Genomic DNA, 14,532 nt, shown 5'->3' with positions numbered 1-14,532 from the left:
AGTCTGTCTGTCCAAGCATCTCTTTTCTTTACAGCTCTGAAATCAGCCACAGCTTCCTCAACTACCTGGAAGACGCCTTCCTATGAGCAGCAGCCTTCTTTCCAGGGCCTCAAAGTTCCCACTTGTTACTCACTTGTGTTTCACACTCTTTTTCTGTTTTCTCCTCAAGTCTAAGCTCTGAGTGGTTGCGTGCTCTGAACTACAGTATTTCTTTTGTGAGTCCAAGCATCTACAAACAGCTTTACTCCAACACAGGTGAGACCTAAGGAAAAAAGAAGAGAATGTTCCCTCATCAGTAGAACAAGCTGGAGAATGAGCCTCACCTCCACGTGTCTGCTTTGCTGTCTGCAGCATTTGGGTGAGGCAGGTGATAGCCTGGCCATTTTCTTTCAGTCTTACTGTATTCTTGAAAATAAAAGAAAAATTCTGACACTATGGAAGGGATGAACATCTCAAAGAGATTAGGTTTTTTTACTGGGAAAGAATAGTTAAATTATTTTTGGATTTTTGGAATAATACAGGCCCCTTCTGTAAACTTCTTTTTATCTCCACAAAACATCAGAAATTCATTTCTCTGTATTTCTAAACATTCCACTTCATCTGTGACTCTGATGTTAGTTTTATGTAAGTAAATTTATAACGCAGTAGTGGAGTGAAGAAGTGAAGATTTTCTTTTCCTCACTTCTACAAGGGTGATCCCAGTTTCAAACCTCAGTAAATATTTGTCTGCTCTTAGTTCATACAATCAAAACATATGTTCAGAATGATTAAGATGTGATTGATTTAGTAAAAAGCTAGCTAAAATTTTTTGCAGCAAGCCTGTAAGTTACTGAGAACCTGTGACTTCATTATTTAATGCTCCAACAACTGAGAGGAGTGTTTTACAGTATTTTTATAACCTCATGTAGACTTGCTTAGTGATACCATTGACTTCTCGCAAAGCTCTTTAGGCGTATATGAGCCTTTAGCATGTAATAAAATGAAACTAATTCCTTCACTGATTTTATTTGTTCTTTTTCTTTCCTTGTTCTCTCCTTCATTCTTTCGTGGGTTTTTTTTGTTTTTCTATAGAAGTTTTCATACTCGGCATCTTAGATTTTTTTTTGGTTCCAGTTTTCAGTCTCAGTTGGGAGGGCATTTCCAACAGGATTACTGAAAGAAAGAATAGTAGGAAATCTTAATCAACTTAACCATACTATTTTTGTGCTAATGAAGTAGCTGGAATGACAGGAGGAACTCAGCAGGAAGAGAACAATAGCATGTTTACGCAATACTGGTGAGTAATTTAAGACTAAATTTGGGAAGAATTTGGAAGCGAAGAGTTTGAGAATTCAGTACTGGAAGTTATAATAAATGTAAAAAGGTTAAATACCCTCCAATGCTATGCTACGAAATATAGTTATTTTACTATTTGTACCCATTGGAAGTCTTCCAGATACATCAATAGCAGCTTGGACCATTAATGGCTTATGAAAAAGTAGACAGCTGAGTGGTTTTGCTAACACTTCAAGTATAAGTGAGGAAAATTTTACAAAGGAGAAAGAGAGATTTTCGTCAAGCTGAGTGGGAGATTAGCTGCAATTCAAAATTTTGGAAGCTTACTTCTGGTAAGGCGCACTGGAAAAGAAACAAGGGTGTTGTTTCTGTGATCTTGAAAGGACTGGAAAAAGACACAAGATCAGTTATGCTAGCAGAAATTGTGAGAACCACTGGTGTAAAAAATGATCATTAAATTAAAAAACAAGTTTGGCAGAATTTAGAGAAAATAAATATGCAAATGGAATGTGCTGAAACACTAGTATAAGAAGTTGCAGATGGCTTCATAATTAAGGAGAAAGGTAGTCAAACTGCAATGCTGAAAATGAGGTGAAGAATTAAATACCAGCAGGAAGAGGTTTTGAATAACTATTAACTTCCTGATGAACGAAAGGAAATTTTAAAGATGAGAGCCCAGATACCTACAGCGACTCTTCTGCAAGAAACGTTCAGAAGTATGAGTGTGAATGTTAGCTCTTAAAAATGTTATATCAAAAGAGAATAGCCAAGATTTGGTATTACACAGACTTGCTAAGGATAGAATGACAGCTTGCCTTTATCATTTTAGCTTATTGCTGTTTCCTTTGACAAAAGTGCATTTGCTGGGAACCAGAGGCTGCTGAGGCATGCGATAAGTCAAGAAGGAAGTGGTAGTGGAGAAGTTCCTTTGAGCTTGAGAACAATTTTGTGTATATGGAGAAGTATATGCACGTGAGAAGTAGATCTTTCAAGTACTTTTCAAACAGGGCTTCCCCAATTTTAAACTTGCCAAATCAAATTGGGGCATTTGCCATTGCAGTGTTGAAAAACTACTTTGCAGAGGGACACCCCTCTTCCCAGGGGTATATTTCACTTTGTAGCTATCTTTTTGTAAGATTGTTGGTTTGTTTTAAATAAAAACAGGTTAAAATTTGCAGACGTGTGTTTTCAAGAACATCTTAATCCAGAAGGGACTTTGATAATACCAGTGTATTTTATGTAGAATTTGATGAAATACTGACTATGTCTTTTAAAAACTAATATAAGCAGGCTCGAGAAGTTGTGTTTTCAACTGTACTTGTAAAATGCTTATGTATACAGGCATTCATATGCATACAGAAAGATAATGACTCAAAGCTAGAAAATATATCTAAAACTTTCAGAAAATATGAAATGTGATGCTGAGAACTATCAGATTTTATTTAGAAGGCGATCCAAAATGATTACTAAGGAAAATGGTAGCACTAAAAACATAAAATTCAGCAGATTTATTAAGATGCTTTCAAAATAGTGTTTATTGATAGTTTCTCAAAGCCAAAAAGCTTCCATAGGGAAAAATACAGTAATTCCCATCAACCTGCTTGAATTCTTGTACTCTAAATTAGACAGTAAACAGGGGCAGATTAGGATTTATATATTTGAATCAAATTTAATCAACTTATTTATCTTTAGATCGTCACTAGTAGGTGGGGATGTGTGTTCTGGGAAGAATATAGGGATGCTGTCCAGATATGCAGGAGTGGAGTGAGGAAAGCCAAGGTGTGGATGGAATTGAACATGGCAAGAGATGTGGAAAAAAAAGAAGTGATTCTTTAGATACATAAGGCAGAAGAGGCAGGCAAAGGATAGTTTAGCTGCTCTGATAAATGAGAGGGAGAGCCGGCCTCCAATGGACATGGAGAAGGCTGAGGTACTTAAGTTCTTTGGCTCAGTCTTCATGGACAGTCCAGCGTCTCACACCTTTCATGTCCCTGAGCATCTAAGTGAGAGTCACGGGAGAAAAATCCCTCCCAGTGTAAGAGTGGAGCAAGGCCAAGACCACTTTATGAGGCTGAATGTGTACAAGTCTGTAGGGCCAGGTGCCACGTGTCCCTGTGTTGTGAAGGAACTGGCTGATGTGGTTGCCAAGCCACTCTCCATCATATTTGAAAAATCATAGCAGTCAGGCAAAGTCCCCTTTGGCTGGAAAAAGGGAAGCATCACTGCCTTAAAGAAAGGGAGAAAGTAAGACTCAGGGGACTGCAGGCTGGTTGAACCTCATGTCTGTGCCTTGGAAAATCATGGAGCAGATCCTCCTGAGAGAGTTGTTAAGGCAAGATGTGGAGATGATCTGGAACAGCCAGCACAGCTTCACTAAGAGCAGATCATGCCTGACCAATCTGGTGGCCTTCTGTGATGGAGTGACTGCGTCTGTGGAAAAGCAAAGGGCAACTGATGTCATCTACCTGGACTTGTGCCAAGCCTTCGACATGGTCTTGCACCACATCCTTATCTCTAAATTGGAGATATGTGGATTTGAAGGCTGGACTATTAGGTGGATAATTAATTGGCTGGGTTTTTGTAGCCAGAGGTTTTGTCAGTGTCTCTGCTTCCAAGTAGAGTCTGGTCATGAATGGTCATGAGTCCCCTAGAAGATCAGTCTCAGGACTGGTGCTCTTCAGCATTGTTATCAATAACACAGGCAGTGGAATTGAGTGTACCCCCAGCAAGTTTGCTGTTGATGCCAAGCTGAGTGGTGCAGTTGACCCAATAGGAAGGATGGACACCATCCATGGGGACCTGGACACTTGAAAAGTGAGCACATGAGAATCTAATGAGGTTTAACAAGACAATCCCAGATTGTATACAGACTTTGAGAAAAACTTGTTTAGAGCAGCCCTATGAAGAAGACTTGGGAATCCTGTTGGGAAAAAAAAGCTGAATATGGGCCAGCAGTGTGCTCTTGCGGCCAGAAGGCCAGCGGTACCCTGGGCTGCATCAAAAGAGGGGTAGCCAGCAGGGAGAGGGAGGTGATTGCTCCCTCTACTCTGCCTTTGTAAGGCCCCATTTGGAGTCCAAGCCTGCGGACCCTCATACAGGAAGAATGCGGAGCTGTTGGAGCAGGTCCAGAGGAGGGCTGCAGGGATGATCAAAGGGCTGGAGCACCTCTCCTGTGAAGAAAGGTTGAGGAAGTTGGGCTTCTTTAGCTTGGAGAAGAGAAAGCTCCGGGGAGACCTCATTGTGCCCTTCCAGTACTTGAAGGGAACTTAGAAGCAGGAAAGAGTCCGACTCTTTACATGGCCTGACAGTGATAGGACAAGCGAGAAGGACTTTAAATTAAGAGGGGAGATTTAGGTTAGATATTAGAAAGAAACGTTTTACTCTGAGGGTGGTGAGGTGATGGAACAGGTTGTCCAGAGAGGTTGTGGATGCTAGAGACATTCAAGGTCAGTTTGGATAGGACCTTGGGCAGCCTAATATAGTGGTTGGCAAACCTGCCTGTGGCAGAGTGTTTGGAACTAGATGTTCTTTAAGGTTCTTTCCAACATAAACCAGTCCATGATTCAGTGATTAAAGTATAAAGCAGCATAGCCCTAATGAAATTTCCTGCTATTTGAGGCTGCATTTTGAAAACCATTGTGTGAGGACTTTGAAAAGAAATGCAAAAATAAAATTGAAAGATTATAGAGTTTGAAACATATTGAGAACAGTTCTCTTAAACATTTTTATTTTACCCAAAGAAATTTCTGAGACCATTGAAAATTATCCTGAGAGCTTAGACAAAACCTGGGAAAGGTAGTATTTCCTAAAAACTTTGGAAAAAGTGTCTGTTCTCTTGGTTTCATAAAAGCCTGAGTCATTCTCTCTTTACCAGAGAGAGAAAATGGACTAAAACAAGAGATGTACTTTGGAAGGGACCATGAGACAGATTTTGTTTTAACAAGTCGTGTCAGTGCAGAATTTGAATATGTAATTTTTTTTTTTGTTGTTTCTACATATAGCTGTTGCTGTGGGAGTTTCTATGAAACAGTTTTTTTAGCAGTAGTCATATTCGCTAGATCAAGTTTGGAAGTACAAAGCACTTCCATTTTTATTACCAGTACTTGATCCATGACTAATTGCTGTTATCTTATGAGGCTGTGTTTCCGTAAATACACCTGTACGGTTTTAATGAGCATGTTGGAAGTCAAATGCTAACTTTGCATCTGAATGAACATACTCATCAACAGCTAGGAAATGAGTTCAATTTAATGATTTTTTTTTTTTTCTTTTAACCTCAGAAGTTTGGAATGCTATGCAGTGGAAATGAGAAGACAGGTCTTCTGTTCTGGTAAGTTCATATCAGCTTCTGATCTGGTGTGTACGCAATGGTCAATTTGCATAGAATTCATAGCTGCATGGCAGCTTAATTTCAGTGATTGAAAGAGTTTATAAACATGGCGTAGCCTGTAATAAGATGAATTTCATGAAGGCAAGCCCTCTAGTATTTATCAGTTGTTGAAGCCTTGGAAAACAGGGAGCTGGTTCAGAGTGGGGACTCCGAAAGCATCTACTGTTCTTTGACATGGTTCTCTGAGATGCCTCTGCTTCAATGACTGTCACGTAGACATTTGAAGTTCTATATCTTTCTTCCTCAATATTTTAATATTTTGCTGATGTTGATATAACAAACATACTTCTAACATTTTTGAAGCAGACATCAAAATTAAACAAAAACTTGGAAATTACATTAAGCAAGTTACTTGGAAAAATGTTTTCAAGAAAGATGAAAAACATGTTGCTCAAAAAAGCTGTACAAAAAGCCAGGACTAAAATTGTTCTTCTGGGCATTGACTATACATTACTTAGACTTATGTATAAATAATAATTGCCAAGGAATGCATGAGCAATCTCTTTGTGAATGCAGCATGACAGCAAGTTGACTTGCCCCCAAATGTGGCATTCTTCTAACTAAGAAACTTTAAGAAATTCTTAGGAACTGCTCCATTCCACGTACTATGGCATAGTATGGAGTCTTGAAACGTATGAGGTCTTGCAGAATGTGGAATTTTTTCCATATGTTTTGTTAACAAGTGTCATGCATGTATTTTACTAAAACCTATTTTTCTCATTGTGCTTCACATGAACAGTTCATTTTTAATTCCTGAAGCTCATGCTGTGGAATAGTACCAGATATACTGCATGTAATACCAGATATACTGCATGTACTTACGGCTGTCCCCAATCATTTTCTACTACTGTTACTTCAGTTACATTAGGCCTGGAAAATTTTTGTTCAGTTAGGGACGCAGAGTAAAGCTGACTAAAGTGACATATTTCATGAATTAGGAGAACAGATTGTAGCAGCCCTCTGCTGTGTAATAGTATTTAGTTTCCAACTGTCCTAATAATATTTTTCCTTTTAAAAGATACTTTAAATCTTATTTGTTCTTTATTACTTCAAGTGAAAAACATTACCTCCCTGGCCTTCTCAAATGGTTATGTTTAAGAAATATTGGAGGGAAACTTCCAATGACCTGTTGCATTGTTTTAACATTATTTTTTCCCAGCAAAGTCTGTTTCTCTTGGCAGTCATTCACAATTCTGCAGTTCTTCCAGAGGAAGGGAAGGCTTTATCTTCTTTGAAATGGTTTATAATAATATAACTTTACAGGACTCACGTGAAGAAAATCTCCTGAATGTTTGTATGGCCTAATCACTCTGATTATGTGTTTCTCTGTAGAGAAGGAAATACAAAAATGGCATTATGTCTTGATTGCCTTTATTTTTTTTTCTGAATGAGTACTATATCCATTATTATTAATTGGCTAGAATGTGAACTCCCAAAATGAATAACAGCATGACAGAGACTAAAATGCATTATGCGGGGAAAAAAAATCAATTGCATACATGCCTCTTACAGGTACATACACAACAATTATGTCGAAGACAAAGCAATATAAGCATGAATTATTATTTTATGTAATTGAAAATATTCTTCTAACAATTTCTTTTAGAGAAAATTGATACTGAGATTGAGCTGCCTATTTACTTTTATATGGGGTTTATTTGCCCTGTATCTGATATAATACTTCTGAATACTGGCAAAATTCAATGTGCTGGTACATTGGTTCGGCATTTTAGTTGTTTAGAAGGATTCCAGTAAAAATTGGAATGTCATATTGTTTTCTTATTGTTTGAAGGTAGGTCTTTTGTTTTTTGGTTTAGTTCATGTATGGTGAGTATTTTAATCCCAACATGAATAGAGACATATGTTTCCACTGAGCAAAGACAAACAGGGAGTTTCCATTGGAAACAGCACAGACTCCATTTGCATACACACCTACAAGCTGATGACACTGGCACTCAACAGTGAAGTGAAAAAAACATATTTATAAATGAGCATACAATTCAGTGAATCTGAGGTAATTTCAACTATAAATTTCTCGTCTTATGAGGAACAGGACCAATGAACTCATTGTTGTAGTGACCTGAGTTCCTCTTTCTTCCTGTATAATTTCTTAATGGTGAAAAAATAAACACAGACCTAGCACTTACTGTGACACTAGGAAATTAATCATTTATATTTGATGTAGCTTTAGTAGAAGATAACTTATGGGAGGTGGAAAGTCAGTAGTATAGATGTAAATCATTAAGTAAAAACTTACTCCAGAAGAAATTATAATATTTGAAGATTTAGGTGTATATATATATTTTAGTATATTATTATTCAGTACATGTGTGACTTAAACATTAACATCTGTGTAAGTCTCACATAATACAGAACATTTTTACAATATTAGGGCAGGGCTTATAGTAAGGGCATACTGTAAGGGGGAAAGAAAATCTTTGCAAAGGGATATAACATGATAGGATCAAACTGCAGATATAAACACCTAAGTGTAGGATATTTGCAGTATATCTGTTTACTTGTTGGCATCTGCATGGGAGCTCTCACAGTTATTCAAATTCAATAAAACTGTTCTAAATCCTGCTGCTAAATGTAGTGTATGTATGTTAAGTAAACAAAAGGAAAGCACAGCAAGAAAGCCCACAGTTGTTTCATGACAAGTGTTTTATCTTGTAGATTCTCATAAACATTAGGTTTCAATGTTATAAATATCACAGCATAGGTGAAATGAGGAAGATTATTTTTCTTATCTGAAGAGTAGCATGCATTATGCCTTTATCAGTGAGCATTCATCTCATTTCCAGTCAAGAGCTTCACATTTCCTTGTATTAATTGTGTTTTGATTTCATGTAATAATGCTCTATGACTACATGGTACATTTTAGTTGGGAAACTTTCAAGAAACTTCTTGTTTTTTTTCAAAGATAAAATGCTGGATTTTTTTTTCTTTTTTTTCCCACAAATACATATGCTCTTATGTTTACCACTCTTCCTATATATTGTCTACTCTGCATGGATTCTGACTTTTTTTTTCCTTTCCCTCCCCCACCCCCCCCGCTGTTGAAGGAAGAATATTTGCAATAAAATAACAACCTAAAGAAGGAAGTCATATCTCAAGTAACGGTACATGATATCCTGTGTGAATAAGGAAATTATTTGAAGCACTGCATGATAAACTTGGCCTTTTATGTGCAGTCTTCAGCATCCGCTGTTGACTATTACTCCGTGTTAGTAGAGCAATGGTAAGTACTGCTGATGTGGCAAACAATCTGCTCCTCAGGCAATTTTGCCTGAGTATGATATAGTCTGAGACCTGTGGGTCTTTCTGTCCAGGTGCAGTAAACTGATGTTCATTCTTTTCTGTCCCAAAGGAAGTGTGGAGGAGGGAAGATGGCCTTCCTTCCAAAGGATATTTGCCTTTGCCATAGCGATAGACAAAGCTAATGAATAAATCAGCAAGCAAGACAAAAAAAAAAAAAAAGACAAAAAAAAAAAAGAGAGAAAAAAAAAACCCAAACCACAAAAAGAAGTGTCAGAAAACTTATGGCAAAGGAAAAAACAATGAGAATATTGTATATGTCAGGACACTACTTGCCATTTTATAAACAATTTTCTTCCTATCCTTGTATATTTTACTTGGATATCCTGTTTCTTTCTTTATCCACTGTATGACATTAGGATTTCGAAAAGGGCTGAGTCCATAGTAAGGTTTTGCATATGATATAGTTGGAGAATGTGGAGATTTTTATGCTGAAGTTGGGAAATGTTTAAAAAGTGATAATAGTAAAATGGTAAATGATGTTTTTCTTCCAAGAATGGAAAAAAACCACATCATTAAAAAAAAAAAATTGTATGTGTTAGGGATGCACTATTTTCTGTATTTCCTTTGAAACTTTCTTGTATTTTGAGATCAGTGTTAACATGTGTCTTCAAGTTGTATTGCAAAGCTAGCTTTCACTGTTCAGATTTATTCTTTTAAGTATATTTATTATTTGTGATAAATTTTACAAACTTTTGTGCTATGGCAGAGATAGCCTTCTGAACTGCAGCTGTGCTTCATACTTGAGCATGGGCTTAGTGGTCGATTGCACCAGGAGGTCCCCTAAGAAATACTTAGCAATCTTGTTCCTTTTAACTTCAGTTATACAGATCCTTGGCACCAGAGTTGCTCTTCAGTTTTTCTCTGTCTGGTTTCTAATGGGAGTAAGAATGATGCTTTCAATTTTATGAAATCAGTAAGTCATTACACAATGAAAGGGGGGCAATGCGAAGTGCGGTAGCGTCTCTAAAAATTTTTTTATTTGAGTCCATTTGGGTTTTAGATTAGGCCAGAATGGAGTTCCAAGTAAGAAGATGACATGCTTAATTTTCTGAAAGCTTTCCTGCAGATATGGGTGACAGCAGTCAGCGTTATGCAGCATATAGTGTAAAGTCAGCAGAAGCTGCTACACAGAAGAAAGAGCTGAAATATGGATATAAGACTGTGCAGCAGCCTGGAAGTACTGTATTAGCAGCAGCTGATGGACAGTAAGGGTTTGGAAAGCAAAAGTTTGGCAGTCTCTGTAAAACTGAGATGCTCAGAAGAGGTAATTTGATGAAGATCAGTAGCATCCTAAATTCAGAAATGATAAAATTGTTTTGTAGTTGGGTGGAGAATAATTTTTTTATTGTAGGAGTGTAGAGGAGAGCTGTATAAAGTAGCAGCATTTTTTTTCCGACCTATTTACCTTATTTATAGTGTTCTGTGAAGCAATGCTAAGTGATTTCTGAGCAACAAACTGGAATTTGTTGGGAAAGATTTTAAGTTTTAAAGTAAGAAGATTCTCATGGTATTTGTTAGAATTTATTTTAGTGGACTTTCAAGTAACTTTCCATTGTCCAGAGTGTGGATATTTTGTGAAGATGTTAGTGACTGGTTAGTCTGGCATCTTCGCTTACATTAAGCAGAAGATTTTTCAGTATTTATTTCTCTGTAAAGTTCATGGCAAGAATGGTAGATTGCATTCCGCTTTAACAGTGACATTTTACAGCTGCCTTGGGCTCCCGGGCAATTATTCCTTGTTCATTTGGGAATCACAAAGCTGTTCTCACTTGTACTAAACACTTCTGTGTGTTGTAAACTGAGATGTGACAATGCAGGCTACACTCTCTTTCATTCCAGGCTCTTGAAATGCCGTATCCTTAACAGAGCTCTTCAATTAATCTAAACAGCTCTTTTTTGAGAGCCAGCAAGCAGTTAAAGGACAGATAAAACTGGAAGTTCTGTATCACATTACAATTCAGGCTTCCATAGTCTTTCACCTTCGTTGACCTTAAGAAAATGGCTATGAAACTGATTTAGATTGGTCATAATGAGATTACCAAGAAATTACAGTTGACTTCTTGCTTGATTTAATGTCTATTTCTTCTGATCAGATCCTACCAGGATTTCCAGTTATTCACAATGGTTTGTTTAATAGTTGTGTGCCAGAAAAGTCATGTGCAACACGTAATTTTGTCAGTGAAAGCACTGAAATTGATTGTCTGAGGTTTGGTGACTAAAAAAGCTTGGAAGTAAAAAGTGAATCTTCAATGTCTAAATGTGCATTACAAATCCTGGTGAAAGTAGGTGAATACCATAGCAGGAAATATGTTCATTAAAATGTTAATTTTTATAAGGAAGAGTAATAAAATCAAATATCAAGGTAAGTTTACAGGTGATTGAAAAACAAAACAAAACAAAAAACCCAACAACTTTAAAAGGAACATTATACAAAATATTCTTTTATCTCTATCATAATCTGAAACTCTGGTCAAAAATTAATGGTCTTTTTCAATTGTTGTCTACTCCTTTTGATTAGATTGCTAAGAGAGCAATGCTGGCACTCACACTGTAATATTAATGTGATGATCTGGTAGCTACTGGTAGATAGCCTTGCGACTGGTAGATAACCACCTTGCGATAAATTTCTGTTCATTCTTGTAGTCATTCGTTACTAGAAAATGCATCTGAAAAGTTATCTTCCTTTACATTAAATCTGAAAGCCTCATTTTGCTCAATAAATCTTATGAATTCCAATTTACAGGATAAAGGGAAATAATTTTTTCTTAATTTTTCTGTGGTCCTTATTTATTAATAGAATATGCTTCTATTTGCAAACTGTGTTTTCTGAACTCATAAGCTACAGCAGAATCCATACACTGACCTTAAAGTTAGAGTGAACATCTTTGTAGCACAAAATTCAATACAATCCTGGAACAAGACACCTGAGCAATGAGCAAAAAAACCAGTCAGCTGCTGGGTCTTGGCATGACATAAGATGGTTCCGTGTAATAAAATGTAGTAATAAGGATGATAGTTTTATATCAAATACTTTACATCAGTAATACAGAATCACAGAATCATATTATCCTTATAGTTGGAATGGATGTTTTAAAGGTCATCTAGTCCAACTTCCCTGCAATGAACAGGAAACTCTACAGCTAAATCAGGTTGCCCAGGGCTCTTCTCTTGTCCATTGATGCAGTGGCAGCATCATAAAAGACCACCAGGTTGATCAAAAGGGATTTGCCCTTAGTGAAGCCATGCTGGTTCTCCCATATCACCTCTCTATCTTCTCTGTGCCTCTGTTTAGCTTCCAGGAGGATCTGCTCCGTAATCTTTCCTGGCACAGAGGTGAGACTGATGGGACGATAGTTCCCAGGGTCATTCTTTTTACCTTTCTTAAAAATCAGTGTGGTATTATCTTTTTTCCAGTCACCAGGAACTTCACCTGATTGCCATGACTTCAAATATCATGGAGTGTGGCTTGGTGACCACATCAGCCAATTCTCCTAGGACTCTGGAATGCATGTAATCGGGACCTATAGACTTGTGGGTGGTTGTGGTTGTGAGCCTGATCTTTGCTTGCAGTGGGAGGGACGTTGCTTCCCCAGTCCCCTCCTGTCAAAGCAAACATTTGAGGGTTGTGTGGTAAGCAGTTATCAGAGAAGACAGAGGCAAAAAAGTTGTCTGTTGTTACCAACAATTGCTGGAGTATATTTCTTTTCAGTGTAAGATAGCTGTGCTGTATTCATTCACTATAATTTTCTCAAAATCTTAATGAATTAATCTTTGAACATGCCCCTGGAAACTCTTGTGCCCTGAAGTCACCTGGCTTCTGGTCTTTTTGTATTCAGGATATCACTCCAGAAAAATTGTGTAGGTCGAGCATTTGTCTGGAGTTGAACTACTGAAAGAGAGGTACTAATGTCTGTTGCTCATGCTTGAGTTGGTTGTAGTCAGAAACCAAACCAATGGAGACAAAATTTATCCAACAGTCATCTGTTCCTTATGAATTGGTATTTATATATTCTGGAAAATTTCAGGAGGGATCATCGTTTAAGAAGCATGGGAATGCTGAAAGTCAGATATTTCTCAAGTAAATTCAGCACAAAGCTTTATGCTGCCTGACAGCAATTTCAAATATGCATCACATTTCTCCAGTTGCCTCTCTTATCGCTAGAGAGCAATGTGGTCTGTGATAGAAGCTGACACAACTATGAAAGTCATTCTTGCTCAGTTTTCTATCTGAGACACGGATTTGAGCTTTGATACTTTGCCAAGTAATTGTCTTGAAAGGGAAAGTAAATTCAGAAGCTTGCATTCTTACTGTTGTCTATAAAAACTCAGCTGCCAGTGCTTTTTATCACTTGGCCAATCCTACATTAGGGTATTTCTTCCATGAAAGCGTTAACAAAGCAAGTAGCTAAGATGATGCTTACCTCTGGATAGAAAAGAGATAGTGTAAGTAACAAAACAGCATGTTGTTGATTTAGGATAGAGTGCATTCAGGAGCAAATAGGAAGAGTGCGGTATCCTTTACAGACTTGCAACTGGCTTTAAGTGTCATTTTGATACTGTATGTACACACAAACATATTTTATTATTGCAAATAGCAAATATTTCTCAGACATCTAACTTTTTGGCTCGATGAAAGTAAAAATCTGTTCATTTTTTCTTATTTCTATTTGGAGGGTTACTTAATATAGAACTTCCAGTCTATTTCTTGAGAGGGAAAAGTGGCTTTTTCTAGAAAAAAGAAATATATTTGTCAGTTAAATGCAAATAGATTTTGCATCCCCCATCATCTTTCTTACATGGAAGATTTGAGAATGATGATACTCAAATTCTGCAATGTAAAATCATTTAACTGTTTCTGACATCCATGTAATACTTCTATCTGTTAATGAGGCAATCTACTTGTAACTTCAAAGATAACATTTATGTAACATTGCAGCAAAAATGACACCTATACAGCTGAATGCAGCTCTTCAGAATGAGAACCATCATAAGAGAATAAAGAATAGTCTGTGATAGACAAGTTTCAAGATCAGCAGCAGCAGTGCAGCTATCAGTAGGCTGTCTAGGAGAGTCACAATTCTGAATTTATTTTTCATGTGTGCTATCTGGCCTCTGATCCAGCTAGAATGATCTGCTACAGGACTTGTTTTCATTCTCCTTTTCCTTTCTGGCTCCATAGGGACATAGATGTACCCTCATGACTGAGGAGCAAGGAAACGGGAAACAAGAAGTAACTGATTTCCATTTTTGCATTGTACAGTATGTACAAATGCTTTGGAGATGAGCTGCTGGCAAGTAATAACAAAGGTTGGTCGGAAGTTCTCCTCACCCTCTTCTTGATTAGCTTCATCTGATGATGTGAAATGTTGGCCTTAATGAAGTATGCAACAAATTTACTGGTATTGGGGTTTCACATGGAATGTTGAGAGAATTAAGTAACTCAGTCATGTTCTCTAAGTCTTTTCAGTTTACTTTCCATATCCTGGGTCCTACCCAGTGTCTGCACTTTGACCCAAATTCCTCTTTATTTCTTTACTCCGACCATG

At 37.2% G+C, this 14,532-nt stretch overlaps 1 long non-coding RNA gene across 1 annotated transcript; it reads left to right on the top strand.

The window, feature by feature from the left end:
- LOC125693667 (uncharacterized) lies at positions 1 to 8,888 on the top strand. The gene is made up of 3 exons (XR_007377204.1): positions 1 to 1,276; positions 5,556 to 5,605; positions 8,731 to 8,888. It is a non-coding gene; the product is annotated as an uncharacterized LOC125693667 (long non-coding RNA).
- The last annotated feature ends 5,644 nt before the right edge of the window (positions 8,889 to 14,532 follow it).

Source organism: Lagopus muta, chromosome 5 (assembly GCF_023343835.1).
Source record: "Lagopus muta isolate bLagMut1 chromosome 5, bLagMut1 primary, whole genome shotgun sequence".
NCBI lineage: Eukaryota > Metazoa > Chordata > Aves > Galliformes > Phasianidae > Lagopus > Lagopus muta.
This window is presented reverse-complemented; position numbering and strand designations above follow the sequence as displayed.